Genomic DNA, 13,447 nt, shown 5'->3' on the forward strand with positions numbered 1-13,447 from the left:
GGCCACAGCTGAGTGCACCTGGGTGCTGGATCCAAGATCATCTGAGGAGTCATAGGAAGACCTTGCATGGGTGGGGGGAGAAAGAGAGAAGCATTTTCCATTGGCTCCCAACCCCCGTCGGTCAAAGGCTTTCCCCGTGGGGTAACTCACCCACATTTCTGAGCTGCCCTTGCATGGGTGCTGAGTGGGTTTCCCCTAAGTCCCAGGCGATGGCATTGACAGAGAAGCCCCAGGGTGAGTGGCATAAGCAGGGGACACATAATGTCAGGTTGCAGCTGTGAGAAGCCGGCTGGAATCGACCCAGAACTGGTCACCCCAGCGTGCGTGGGACTAGGAGACAGGCAGGGCCAAGCAGATCTGAAGAGGTGCCCAATACAATCTTGGTGATGCCCACCTAATTTTATCCTTGCTTTCCCCTTTATATATTTTCCATATTGATCAATAATTCTCAAAAATTTTTAATTGAAATATAGTTGATTTACAATGTTTCAGGTGTACAACAAAGCGATTCAGTTATACGTACATATATATATTCTTTTTCAAGTTATTTTCCATTACAGGTTATTACAAGATATTGAATGTAGTTCCCTGTGCTATACAGTAGGTCCTTGTTGTTCATCTATTTTATATATTGTGGTGTGTATCTTTTAATCACAAATTCCTAATTTATCCCTCCCCCACTTCCCCTTTGGCAACCGTTTGTTTTCTATGTCTGTTAGTCTGTTTGTTTTGTAAATAAGTTCATTTATATTACATTTTAGATTCTATATATGTGATGTCACATAGTATTTGTCTTTCTCTGTCTGACTTACTTCACTTAGTATGATAATTTCTAGGTCCATCCATGTTGCTGCAAATGGCATTATTTCATTCTTTTTTATAGCTGAGTAAGAGTCCATTGTATACATGTACCACATCCTCTTTAACCATTCAACTGTTAATGGACATTTTGGTTGCTTCCATGTCTTGGCTATTATAAATAAGGCTGCTATGAACATTGGGGTGCATTATCTTTTGGAATTAGAGTTTTCATCTTTTCTGGATATTTGTTCAGGAATAGGATTGTTGGATCATATGGTAACTTTATTTTTAGTTTTTTAAGGAACCTCCATACTGTTCTCCATAGTGGCTGCACCAATTTACATTCCCACCAACAGTGTAGGAGGATTCCTTTTTTCCCGCATCCTCTCCAGCATTTATTATTTGTAGACTTTTTGATGATGGCCATTCTGACTGGTGTGAGGTGATACTTCACTGTAGTTTTGATTTGCATTTCTCTAATGATTAGTGATGTTGAGCATCTTTTCATGTGCCTTTTGGCCTTCTGTATGTCTTCTATAGAGAAATATCTGTTTAGGTCTTCTACCCATTTTTTGATTGGGCTGTTTGGTTTTTTTGATATTGAACTATGTGAGCTGTTTGTATATTTTGGAAATCAATCCCTTGTCAGTCACATCATTTGCAAATATTTTCTCCCATTCCATAGGTTGTCTTAGTTCTCATAATTTTTAATGGCTGCTTTCCAAGTAGAGGGAAAAGTTTAAATTTTATATATAATCGATTTCTATATATTGTGTTATTTGCAAAAGAGTGACAAGTCAGCCCACTGAGGTGACCCAAGAAGGGTCATTTTATACCTTTGTGGCAAAGAGGGAGGTGTCATTCCTCAACCCAAGTGAGTGGAGGGAAGGCATTGATCTCCTTACTAAATACTTCTGTTTCTGTTTCAAATTCAGAACTATTTGGAATACATTGATGATTGGAAGTCAGGAGAAAAAAACCCTACTGACTTCAGTGTTCTCAATAAAACTCTATTCCTTTTCTTCCTTCCCAGCAGTAATACTTTTAGGACTGCTAGAGAACTCTGGATAAAGATGGGTTTAGGACTCCATTTGTCTCTTGGCACTCATCCATTTGGCAAATATTTATTGAGCACTTGCCATATGTCAGGTATGGCACCAGGCACTGGGGACCCAGAGACCACGGACCATCTCTGTCCTCAGGGCATCAGGTGATAGAGGCTTGTAAACAATCAAATGTTATGACAATGCTATGATAATAAGCACAAGACACAGCAGGGAAAGAATAGGTCTGACATTTCATTCATTCACTGACTGTATTTGTTATTTATTGCTGAGCAATAAACTGCCCCAATACTTTGCTACCTAAAACAATAATAGCTATTATCACACCGTTTTGGTGGATCAGGAATTTAGGAACAGTTTAGCTGAGTGGTTTTGGCTCAAGGTCTGATGTTGAAGTCAAGAAGCCAGTCAGGACTGAAGTCATCTGAAGGCTTGACCAGGACTCAAGGATCTGCATCCAATATGGTTCCCTCACATGGCTCTTAGCAAGAGGTTTTAGTTTCTTGCCATGTAAACCTGGACTGCTTGAGTGTCTGTGATGTAGCTGCCCCAGAGCAAGTGATCCTACAAAAGGAGGTTGAAGCCACAATGTCTTTCATGAGCTAGCCTCAGAAATCACACACCATCACTTCCACTATATTATATTGGTCCCACAGGACAACGCTATTCAGTACAGGAGGGGACTACCTAAAGAGTCAACATTAGGAAGTGGGGATCATTGGGGGCCACCTTGGGGGCTAGCTACCACGTTGGTTCATTGATTCATTCGATTGCCAGTTATTAAGCACCTGCCAGGAGTCTGGCACTACGCTCAGGACTGGGGATACCAACATGGTTGGGAATAATTGAGTTCAGGGACCAATTCTTTGTTTAATTTTATATCTCCAGTGCCTGGAACACAGGCAGTCTCAGTAAAGGCTTATTTATTTGTCAAAAGGAAGCAAAATGAAGTGGTTAGGAGCTGGACTTATGGAGCCAGTATGCCTAGGTTCAAATCTGGCCTCCTCCTCCCCACCCTGATGGTTTTCCAACAAATCTTGTTGGTTTATGTTGCTTACAACCAAGAATGCTAATGATATGCTCATTAGTTTTCCCACTAATCTCCTTTTGTAGTTCAGACTCCACACAGGATCCCACATTACGTTTAATTGTCATGTCTCCTTTAATCTGGGACAGTTTCTCAGTCTTGCCTTGTCTTTTATGACCTTGCCACTTCTGAAGAGTACTGAGTATGCATTTTGTAGAATGTCCCTCAATTTGGGTTTGTCTGAGATTTTCTCATGATTAGACTGAGGTAATGCATTTTGGACAAGAGCACCAGAAATGATATTATGAATCATATAAGGGATACGTTATATCAACATGTCTTATTACTGGTGCTGTTGACTTTCATCACTTGGTTAAGGTGGTAGGTATCTGTGCAGTTTCTATTTTTTCCTTTGTAATTAATAATTATCTTGAGATACTTTGAAACTGTGGAAATGTCTTCTTTTTTTGTTCTTTTGCCCATTGATTTGGCATCCATTGATAATGCCTTTGGACAACAATTATTCCATGTTGTTTGCCTATTGCTGATTTCCTATCTCTATCATTCATTCTACATTTATTAATCAGAATTTTACTTTAAAGAAGAATTATCCCTTCTCCTTCTTATTTACTTATTCAAGTATTTATTTGTAACAGTATGGACTCATGGATTTTTTTCCCTATGGTTTATAATCCATTACTATGGTTATTTATCGCTCAAATAATCTCAGATTTGGCCATTGGGAACTCTCAAACTGGCTCCTGTGTGTATAGGAGAAATTATTTTTAATTTTAATTTTTTATTATAAAAGTAATATATGCCTGGGTGGAGGGTACATGAGAGACCTCTCTGTACTATTTTTGCAATTTCTTGTAAATATATAATTATTTCAAAAAAGAAGTTAAAAAAGTAATGTATGCTCATTATAAAAAATCAGGGAATACAGAAAAGTATAAAAATTATCTCATCTCTTAGACTTAATCACTCTCTGTATTCTGGTATGTTTCTCTCCATTCTTTCATTTTAAATGCTATCATAACACAATTGTGGCAGCTCTGAGCACTGACATTCTAGTTTTATAATGGGGAGAATGCCAGCCAGGGAGACAGGGATTACTAAAACAATAATACCACCAGCCCAACATCCATGTGTCTGCCATATGCCCCCAGCCCTCCTGGTGCTGGACCACATCTAATCCCTCCCCCGCCAGCATATGAGGTGGGGTGGTGTGGGTGGGCAGTACCCATCAGACAGGGTACTGGAGGGTCTCAATATATTGATTCAGGGAGAAAAGAGTATCAAGGTTAGTTAGTAGAAACAGAAGGAGTTAAAGCTAGTAAATTCAGGAGAATGTACACAGGTCAGGCTGACTTGAGAGAAGAAGAGAGAGATTAAGATGATTAGAGGGAGAGAAAAGAGGAGAAAAGCAGAAAATGTTGAATTTTTACGTTCTTGCTTCCAGGAAACAGAGGGCAGCCAAGAACTCAGTGGGTGTTTAACCAAGCAGACTTAAGGTCTTGGTCAAGGATGAACTTCTCGCCTCCACTCTAGGTTGCCCTGACAACCTTCTCCTTCTGGTATTGACATTATGATGAGAAAGAAGGGAAAACAGGCAAATGAAGAAAATAGTCATTAGAGGCAGAACCAGCTGTGGTCTGGCTTGCTTTCATCTTGCAGGGAGGTCTGGGAAGGAGTCCGGGAGAGGCAGAGGGCTCTTGGGCTGGTGTTTCAGACAGAGGCATGAGGACTAGAGGGAGAGATGGGGTTTCCTGTACAGGGATGGACTTGAACTCATGTGCTAGAGACACTTGAGGCTCCTCTCAGAAATTTTAGTGAAGCCATTCAATTTAAATTAAATCTCACTGGTTGCATATCCTCCTTGCTTCCCTGGCTCTTCAAATTAGTCAAGGTTGCTTAGAAGGAAACTCCAGAACCCAGGTTCAGGAAATGGCAGCCACCCACTCTACCAGCAGGGCTCTGAGTCACCACATTAGCCTGGGGCTTAGAGCCCTTTCTCCTTTTCCATCACCCAGAAGGGTTGGGACCATCAGAGGAGAGAGAAAGAATGGAAGAGGGTATCAACAGTAGTTATTACTCTCTTCTCTTTTCAGGTAGGGAAACTGAGGCTGAGACATTAACTCGCCTACAGTCACAAAACTGAGAAGTGTCCGGGATTCAAACCCAGGTCAGATCAAGTCAAGGTTTTGCTGGGTAATTACCTCACTCTGTGATACAGAGCAGTGGTTCCCAAACTCTATGGTGTGTCAGAATCCCCTGGAGGGCTTGTTAAAACACAGAAGGCTGAGCCCCACCCCAGAGTTTCTGATTTGGTAGATCTGGGGTGTGGCTTGGGAATTTGTATTTCTGACAAGTTTCCAGAAGATATTGATGCTGCTGGCCAGGAACCACACTTTGAGAACTACTTACATAAAACAAGCCATTTAAACCTTGGACCTTGAGTATAGCCTTTGTAAAACAAGGAGTACCTTTTTCAGAGGTGCTTTAGCCATGGGGATACAAAGGTTGAGGGAGTTTTACTTTTAGCAAAGTAGCTCCTTGGATCTCTTTACATATTAGGGTTCCATGTGAGAGGTTATTGGAAAGGAGGTTTCTGCTATTAAACATAAAACCAAGAGTTATAAACTAGTGACCTAAAAGATGTCAAATACTGTTTGTTCCTGTTATCTCTTGCTATGGCTTAAAACAACAACAATTTTAATACATGATTTTGTGGGTCAGGAATCTGGGCAGATCTACCCCTATGGTGCCCACCAGAGTTACTCAGGGCTACTCAGCTGGTGTCCGGGCTGGTCTGGAGGGTCCAAGATGGCTTCACTCACATGGCTGGAGCCTTGTCGGGGTGGTTGGAAGGCTGTTGACTGGAACATCTACCATGGCCTCTCCAGCAGGATGGTCTCAGGGTAATTGGATTTCATGGCAGCTCAGGGTCCAGAGCAAGTGTTACAAGAGACAGAAAGCAGAAAGCACCAGTCTTTTAAGACGCAGGCCTGGAAACCAGCACAGCGTCACTTTGCCATCTGCCATTTGTCAGCATAGTCACCAGAGGTCCCTGTCCCCAGATTCAAGGGAGGGCACATACACCCGCCTTCTCAGTGGGCGTAATGTTTTGTGGCTGTCTCTTTGAACTCAAACTTCATCCACACCTGAACCTTATGCCAATGATAAGCTTCTGATCCTCAAGCCAGATGTGGTAAAGGGATGAGACTTGGGTGGCGGGGGGCGGTGAGTGTATTTTGCATGTGGGATAAATGTAAATAACTTGAGCAGAGGGTGGGTTGTAATAAGTCCTAGAACACCTCCATCCTTCTGGAGGAAGCCCAGTTGGCCCCATGGAGAAGCCCATATAGAGAGAAATCTGGCCCTGCACCTTTCTCCCAACAGCCCAGCTGAGCTCCCAGCCCATAGGCAGTGCTAACTTGCCAGCCATGGGAGTGAGCCAGCTGGGAAGGTTTGGTCCTCCAGCTCCAGTCAAGCTTAGCTGATGGCACATAGAGTGACATGGCACTAAATAGGGCTGTGTGATGGTTCATGTTGTGTGTCAGTGCCCGGATGCCTGGATGTTTGGTCAAACATTATTCTGGATGTTTCTCTGAAGGTGTTTTTCAGATGAGATTAACGTTTAAATCAGTGGACTTTGAATACATTAGATTGCCCTCCATAATAGGGTGGGCCTCATCCAATCAGTCGAAGGTCTGAATAGAACAAAGACTGACCTCCCCTGAGCAAGAAGGAATTCTTTTTAAGATTCATTATTTATTTATTTATTTATTTAATTAATTTTTGGCTGTGTCAGGTCTTAGTTGCAGCACGCAGGATCTTCGCTGAGGCATGCAGGATCTTCGCTGAGGCATGCAGGATCTTTTGACTGGAACATCTACCATGGCCTCTCCAGCAGGATGGTCTCAGGGTAATTGGATTTCATGGCAGCTCAGGGTCCAGAGCAAGTGTTCCAAGAGACAGAAAGCAGAAAGCACCAGTCTTTTAAGGCGCAGGCCTGGAAACCAGCACAGCGTCACTGTGTGTGTGTGTGGTCATTGTGGTGTGAGGGCTTCTCTCTAGTTGTGGCGTGAGGGTTTTTTCTCTCTCTAGTTGTGGCGCACAGGCTCCAGGGCGCGTGGGCTCTGTAGTTGTGGCGTGCGGCTTCCAGAGCATGTGGGCTCTGTAGTTTGCAGCACGCGGGCTCTAGTTGAGGCGTGCGAGCTCAGTACTTGTGGCACATAGGCTTAGTTGCCCCACGGCATGTGGGATCTTAGTTCCCTGACCAGAGATTGAACCCGCATCCCCTGCATTGTAAGGTGGATTCTTTACCACTGGACCACCAGGGAAGTCCACAAGAAGGAATTCTGCAGCAAATCTTGAGGTCTTTGACTCTAACTGCAACTCTGCAATCTATGGAATACTAGTTTTTGATGAATGTTAATAAGTCCTCAGCTATTAAAAAAAATGTTTCCATGGTCAATTATGTTTGGGAAAACTATTTATCAAACAATGCTTAAAAGGTCTCTGTGTTGCAGAACTTCTAATTTGGCCGTGGATCAGTTTCCGTATAGCACATCTGGAGCCTTGGAAAGGGCTGATCTGGGGTTATTGCGAACTTCCTGACAGTGAATCTTTATTCTGTTTTGTAAGTGGGTCACCCTGGTCGGCTTCCACTCTTTTAGAGGGTCTCATTTATAGGAGAAAAGGGGTCTCCTTCTTGGGTAAAGGGAAAGCGATGCATCGCTTTGTTCTCTTCCATCAGAGCAGCACTGTGGGTCCGCGAGTGAAGACTTTCCAGCCTGAGAGCTGCTGCTGCATCAGAGCCCTCGCCCAGCTCCTGAGGCTTCCCCTTTCTGCGAGGGAGTTTGGACCACTCTATCAGATATTCTAGAGCAGAACCAATGAATTATTTAAGTGCTTTCTGCTGGCAAAGATGCTAATGAGATGCTACTGCATACATTAGTGTAATACCTGGAGATTCTTTTTGCTCAGGACCACTGTCTCTGCCCTCTGTTGGCTGTGGTGGTGGGTGGGGTATGGGGTGGCAAAGAAGCCAAGGAACTGAAGACTTGCCAGCCAGCAATTCATGACTAGGGAGGACAGAGGCCTGTCCATCTTCCTAGGTCCCATGTTGGGGACTTGAAGAATGAACATCCAGAAGCTGTTTTCCACTCACACAAGCAGGACAGAGCTCAAATCACCTCCTCCAGGATGCCTTTCCTGACTTATCCCTACCCACTGTGCCCTCTTCTTCCTCTCCAGGCTGAGAGATGTGTCCCTCCTCTGTGTGCCACAGTCCCTGTGCTGACCAACATCATAGATGATGGCAGGGCACCATTGTCTGTGTCCACCATTACACCCTGAGCTCCTGAGAACGTGTGTTCAGTGCCTTTCTTCTCTTCCTCTCCAGGACCGAAGGTGGCGCTCAGTACGTACAGGATGTTCAGATGTTGTTTCATGAGTTGAATTGAATTGTTCATACGTGATTAGTTCAATTCAGAAGGAAATGTGGTTATTTTGATAGGGATTGGTCTTTGCCTTTCGAGCTGCTGAGCAAATTTAATATGTAAACAAGACTCAGGTGGAGAGATGTTAAGCACTCAAAAAAAAAATCTTTTCCAAGTACTTTGGCAGCTTCCATTTGATGAACAGTTGGTTTCAAATGATTTAGATGTATTTATTCAAGTAAGTTCAATAGGACCAATCTCTATTTGGCAAAATTCTGTTAACTCTTACTGTCTTTTACTGTATGGCCTTAGAAGTAATTCATTTTCATTTCATCTCCCTTCCTTCCTTCCTTCCTTCCTTCCTTCCTTCCTTCCTTCCTTCCTTCTTTCCTTCCTTCCTTCCCACTCATTCAGATGAGAGTTTGCTCCCCAAATTAAGAGAATAAGTAAGTATTAGGAAGTAAATCTGCGGTCATGTATCTTGTCTGGTTTCTGCATTGCTTTCATGTTTCAATCGACACTGTCACGCCAAAGCTATTGGTTAGCTCTTTACTGCTTACGGTGCAGTGCATGGGCTGGCAGTATCGGCATCTCCTGGGAGCCTGCTAGAAATGCAGAACCTCAGGCACACCCCAGACTTTCTGATCCCTGGGTGATTCATATGCATGTACATGTTTGAGAACAGAGGTTTAACTAACCTGGGCAATGTCCCTGTTTCATACCTTGGAGATGATGTGGGGACTGAACCGAAAGAAGAGGATTGAATATATACCTCTTTGCAATTTATCAGCACTAAGTGGCCTACACCTTTACGGGATCTACACACTGGAAAGGTTTCCCTACTGTCCCACGCACACCTTCTGTAAGAAGCAGCACCACTGCCCCTAAGGGACTGCCATTAACCACTTTATATGCGTTCTCTCTCTCAATCCTTACAACAAATCTATGAGGTAGGCACCACCTCTGTCTCTTTACAGATGAAGAGCCTGAAGACTAGAGAGGTGAAACAGCTTGCTTGCCGACACCCAGCTTGGCACAGCACCTGGCCTGTAACAAGGGTTCTATAATTGAAGGCTTTCAGCATCCTCCTCCTCTTTTTGGGAACAGGGTGGTCCAGACTTAAATGGCTGCAGAATAGTTCAGTTGACTCATAAACTGCACTGAGGTGTCATCTTCTGTTTTCAACCCTTTGCAGACTCTAGAATGGTATTTGCTACCCTGGGCCAAGAGCCAGGGATAGTATCTTATTGCCTGCCCCGTCCCAAGACTCCCACTTCCTCTTCCATGTACTTCTCCTCCTCCTCAATCTCCTCCTCCTTCTCAGCCTTCTCCTCCTTCTCTCCTTCCTCCAACTTCTCCTCTTTCTCTTTCTTGTCTTCCTCTTCTTCTTTCTATTCCCTCTCCTCTTCCTTTCTTTTTTTTTTTAGATTTTTTAAATTGAAGTGTAGTTGATTTACAATGTATTAATTTCTGCTGTGCGGCAAAGTGATTCAGTTATACATATATATACATTTTTCTTATATTCTTTTTCATTATGGTTTATCTCAGGATATTGAATATAGTTCCCTGTGCTATACAGTAGGACCTTGTTGTTTATCCATTTTATATGTAATAGTTTGCATCTGCTAACCCCAAACTCCCAATCCATCCCGCCCCCACCCCTCTCGCCCTTGGCAACCACAAGTCTGTTCTCTATGTCTGTGAGTCTGTTTCTGTTTCATAGATAGATGTTTCCCTTTTTTCTCTTCTTTCTCCTCCCGTGGTCAAGCACTTGAACTCAGTGCAGCTCCTCTTTCTTCCATCCCCCTCCTTCCCTCCTTTCTCTCTGGGCTCCAGGTAGAGAATTCAGATGATGATGATGGTGACAATGGTGACGATGAGGATTTTATCGTTGTTATTGTTTGGCCATGCAGGATTTTCGGTCCCTTTTCCCCCTTTATTCTTTTCATCTTCTACCCTGGTGGGAAGGAGGTCATTCAGCATAAGAACATGAACTGCTATGAAAGACAACCAACATTAGGAAGAGAAAGGCTGGTTTGTCTTAAAGATTTAGAAACTCTGTGGGTGAGGAGGAGGGACATGATGGGTAATAAGGACCTCAGGGAGTGAGGAGGGAGAGAAAAGAGAAGAGACTAGAAAGAGGGAACTCCAGGGTGCTCCTCAGACACAGAGTCTGGTTGCTCTTCAAGGGGATTAGTAGGAAAAGCACAGACTATTTGGCACCATCCTCTCTACTTGGGGTGTGTTTGTCACCAGCCACTGGGAAGCCACTGTCAGGTTAAGGGTATGCCGGCAAGTCCTTCCAGCCACTGCAGGACATTAAGCGGCACTTACATCATTGTTACTGCTAATACCAGCCCGCCACTTCCTACGCTCCCTCTGCATGCCTGGCGCTTGTTAAATTCTTTCCATACACGACTCCTACATCTCACAGATTGGGCAGAGTAGGAAACTGAGGCCTGTGCTTTCTCTATTTGTCTGCTCTACAGCTTGGACTGTAACACACTAAACTAGAGCGTTGGGACTGACACACAACTTGCTGTCCTCTGTGTACAAAACTATGCTGCTGATCAAGGATCAGAGGAGTGTGATCATTGACTTAATTAATTTATTGTCTACTTGGGAAGAGAAGACATATACACATAAATTCAAGGGCTAATTACCTCTAGAGGAATATAAGAGATGCCAGAGATGGTCTGACTAAACACCAAATTAATGGCAGAGATATAGGACCTATAAGATCTTACTAACATTTATTTATTAAAATTGCAGATATCACCAAAAGATGGACAAGATACATTTTACACATTTGCAAATAAATATAAGTAACCCATAACCCACTCTTAGACTAAAAATAACAAATTCTGAATATCTTCAGTCAAATGTAACTCAGTACTCTTTTATACATTCAGTATTTCTTCAAATAGGATTATCTTTTTCTAGAAGCAATCACAAAGCCTAAAGAGATTTGCAGCAGTGGAAAGGATTTTTTTCTCCCCTGTAATGAACAGATCAAAAGCTTAATCCCAAGGTCTGTCTTTGTGTCCAAGGATCACTATGGTGTGAGTCACTCCAAGTGGGTTTTTTTCCTACACACTCAAGAACTGCAAGGCATGGCAGCGGGGTGGGGGAGACATAAAATTTTAAAAGTCAACAAAAGAGATCACTTTCAGCAAACTTTGTATCCTGGAAGGGACGCCAAAAACGGGTACTTTTTTATATCAGGCACCTAGGAAAATATGTACTGATTTTGCTCCAGGCCACTCAAGGCCAAGACTGCTCTTCAGAAAGGCATCTACTCCCATTTTCTTTGTTCCTGATCTCTTGGACACTGGCTTTGCAAAGATCATTATGAGTGTTTTGACCCACCAGTGCTAGGCTTAACTTTCAGGTCAGCAAGAACTATTAAAGAAAAAATTATCCATGACACTAGTTAAAATAGTGAGGCAGACTTTATTCAGGGAGACTTTTACTATAGGTGTAGGGACTACTGCAATGGGGTTTTGCAGTAGGGGAGAAAGATTAGGCTTAGCTCTGAATATAACAAGGAAAAGTGGGAATTTATAGCCAAGGAGCAGAGTGAGGGTCAGTGGATGGAAAACTACTAATAGGAAACATCGAGGGTAAGGGGAGAGTCTGGCTAAGCCAACCTAACAGGATTCTTGCTGAAGGCAGGCCAGGGTGATCAGGCATCACTTGGGGGTTGGTGGAGGAAGAGGAACCCCAGGCAGGGGGAGTCTGGCTAAACTGACTTAGCAGGATTCTTGCTATGATTGGGCCATGCAAAGATAGACACAGAAGTCCAAAAGTTGAGGCCTAGTTGGGAAGAGGATTCTGAGATAGCTGGCTTCAGGTAGGGCTTGATCTGGCAGATCCTTCTGTAGCACCAGGACCCAATTCCTCTCTTAGCCTCCTGCCTTCATTCTTAGCAGACTCATCCATCTGGTTCTGGGATGGCTGCTGCAATTACTGAGATTTTTCTTTCCACACAGCAGCAAAAAGAATCTGGGTTCTAGTGTTCCCAGCAGAAGTCCTATGCTTTCCTCTGGTTAGTCCAGCTTAGATAATGTGCCTGCCTTAACCATCTCTGTGGTCAGGGGATGGAATAACTGGATTGGATTAAGCCAGACCTCAGACCTGGGGTATGAGGGGTGGGGTCAAGTTCACAAGACTAAATGGCTCAGAGTTGGGGTGAGGGGTGGTTTTTTAAAGGGAAGTCCAGAAGCATTGATCAGAAAAGGGGGAGGAGTAGGTAAGGGGAAAAATCATAGATGATAAGCCTATCTACATCTTCAGTGGTTTGATTATCACAGCTGGGGCATTTTTATTGAAAAACAATCCACACAGTAGCAAGAATCTTGGGGTTTGCCTTCATAGTGGAAGACTGAAAGTTGTTCCCAGAAGATCTGAATCAATGTCTGAAATGTGACAGCTCAGATAAGAATTTACATGACTGCCTCAGGATTTATTTTTTTGAAAGGTCGCAAAAGCATGGAAATAAATGTCAAGTTGGAATTATTTATTACTCTTGCACCTCGAGGTCATTTCTAGTGAGTTTGCTTTACCTAGTGAGGTAAGCAGGGAAAAAGCTTGTTTTTACACTAAGGGAAGAAATGAATGAAGAAATAGAGACTCCTATTCCTGGAAATTCCTGACGCGCAGGCTTTTGTATTAATCAAAGAGAGTGCAGAGCAAGGTGCAAGAGGTAAGGAAAATGAACAAAGGGTAGAGAAGTAAAATCTCAGTGATTCAAATAAAACTCAAAATTGTTAAGGGAGTCCGCAAAGAACTCAGGAAATTGGTCATTACAATTTTCAAAATAGTACTTGAATGAATCCAGAATGTCTAAACCTTGGTAGCGTCCAACAGAGTAGGTGGGGCAAGGTGAGGTGGGAAGGGGGTGAGGAGGTGGCGTGGGAGGGACCAGAAAGAGACCAACTGATAGGGTGGTTGGGAAGAGAAGAAACAGTGAGAGAGAGAGGGGTGGGGGGGGGGGGAGAAGAGGAAGAAGCAGGGAGAGGAGGAGGAGGGGGAGGACGAAGAAGGATAAGGAGAAGAAGAAGAAGAAGAGAAACTTGGAGGATCAGACACCATAATATGAAAGGCAC

Source organism: Balaenoptera ricei, chromosome 11 (assembly GCF_028023285.1).
Source record: "Balaenoptera ricei isolate mBalRic1 chromosome 11, mBalRic1.hap2, whole genome shotgun sequence".
Classification (NCBI taxonomy): Eukaryota; Metazoa; Chordata; class Mammalia; order Artiodactyla; family Balaenopteridae; genus Balaenoptera; species Balaenoptera ricei.